The sequence below is a fragment of the Chrysochloris asiatica genome, unplaced genomic scaffold, assembly GCF_000296735.1.
Source record: "Chrysochloris asiatica unplaced genomic scaffold, ChrAsi1.0 scaffold00003, whole genome shotgun sequence".
NCBI lineage: Eukaryota > Metazoa > Chordata > Mammalia > Afrosoricida > Chrysochloridae > Chrysochloris > Chrysochloris asiatica.
In genome coordinates, this window is record NW_006408521.1 from 23,750,131 (window position 1) to 23,752,387 (window position 2,257).

Genomic DNA, 2,257 nt, shown 5'->3' on the forward strand with positions numbered 1-2,257 from the left:
CCCAAACTGTCATTTTGATGTGGTGTAATAAACCTATAAGGGTAAAATTCTTTGGGGGAAGTGTTGCTGTTGTTGTTGTTGTTAAGTGTTGTCGAATCAGTTCCGACTCATAGTAACCCTGTATAGGGTTTCTGAGACTTTAAATTTTCATGAGAGCAGAAAACCTCATCTGTCTCCCAGAGAGTGGCTGGCAGGCTCAAACCTTGGACCTTGTGGTATACCTACTGTGCAGGTATATCTCATTGTAAGGAGTCACTGCGTTCCAAAACTGGGGAAAGATTATAGAGATGGAAAATCTGCCTTCAGAAGTGTATAAATATCGGTTGCTGATATGTCAGGAAACAATAGTTTCACATTTGGATATTTTTGTTTAATAAAGGTTTCCATAAGGAGCCCTGTTAGCATAATGTATTACAAGTTCGACTGCTAACTACAAGGTTGGTTGTTTGAATTTACCAGCTGCTCCATGGGAGAAGATGGGGCTTTCTGCTCCCATAAAGATTTACAGCCTCAGAAATACAGGGTTGCTATGAATCATGACTGATTTGGTGGCACACAACCACCACGGCCTCCACCAAAGCCGTCCATGGTTTTGTACCAGTACTTTTTGATTCACTCATTGTTGTAGTTATGTGCCTGGAGTTGGTTCCGACTCATAGTGACCCTGTACATACTCATTCTTTTTATAAACAAGAATTCATTGAATACCTTCTATACTAAATCTCTATACTTTGCAGACACTGGGGCTGCTGCCAAAACATTTTAAGTTTCTCAGGAACTTAAGTTTTAAATTTGCTCTCACGAACTCAGGATACAATGGGGGAACAGTAATGTTCAAGACATAGATTAAATTCATGGTGATTGGTGTTTATTGAAATTTGAACAGAATTCTATGCAGATACAGGAGGAAGTGGGGGATTATTTGGAGAAGGCTTCACAAAGGACCTGACATTTGAGCTGGATGTTAAAAGATGAGTAGGAGATGACCAAGTAGATGAGACAAAATGGGACAAAGTAGCACATTACAGCCAGTGTCCATAATGTCCTGGAGGAGAGCCCCAATTTATTCTCATCTCCTGGTCCCCACGCTCTTTTATAATCTTCTCACCCACTGAATAGTATTGATCTGTGAAATCGATGGGTTATTAGTAGCAAGAACCATGTGTGACTTCAGAAACCATGAAGTGTGAAATGTGAGCATTGTGCTTGCTGCCTTGTTCCTTCTTAGATAATTCACTCTGGGAATGTCAGCCACTCAAACAGCTCTCCGTAGAGTCATAGGAGGAATGGAAATTGCCTGGCAACAGCCAGCATCATCTTTTCTGCCATTTAGGGGACCAGTGCTCCAGCCCCAGTCCAGCCTTCACATAGCTGCAGCTTTGGCCAGCATCTGACAGCATTAGGCAAGCCTTTGCCAGTTTACCTAGTCTTGAATTCTTATTAAAACCAGAACAAAGCAAAAAGCAAGCAAACAAAACAACACAAACCAAACACTCAATGTGAGATAATAAATGTCAGTTGTTTCAAATCACTAAGTTTTGAAACAATTTGTTTCATGGCAATATATAACTAATACATGTGGGTGCACAAAAAGATCTGGCGTATTACCGGAATGTTAAGAAATTCTGAGACGCTGAACTCAGAGAACTTAGTTTAGAGAGACCCCTGGAGCCCCTGTAAGAGTGGGAGAGGGAGCCATCTGCTGGAGGAAGAAGGTGTGTCTAGCTGCTCCCTTCTCTGTATTTCTCCAGCCTGTTTTAACATTTTCTGCTAGTATTTTTCCAAGGGCCACTGTGAGGTTTATGAGTCACTTATGCCAATTTTGATGTGACTAAGAGATGCCAAGACTAACCTCAGAAAACTGCCAAGTTAAGGTACTAATCAACTTCTTTTATGATTTTATTTTCTCCCTTAGTCTCTTCCATGTCTTTGCAACCCAGGGGAAAACATCAGTGGCACTGGTATATGAAGTGAAGAGAGAATGTTTAGAACGCCAGAGGAGGGAAAGAGGAAACTGGGACAGAACGCAGTTATAAAAAAGCTAGCGTGAGACCCCAGAAGGCAGAGTCCAGCTAGTTCATCTCTAACAACCAGAGAGAGGGTTTGTTCTTTGATGTCTCTTTAACATTTGTAGTCTTCTTTTTTCTGTAGAGATCCCCACTAAATAATGGCTAGGAGTTTTTGAGTAAGGTTCCTCAACTCCACAGCTGCTGAAAGAGAAAATGCTGTAGGATAAGCAATGGACTGCTAACCACAA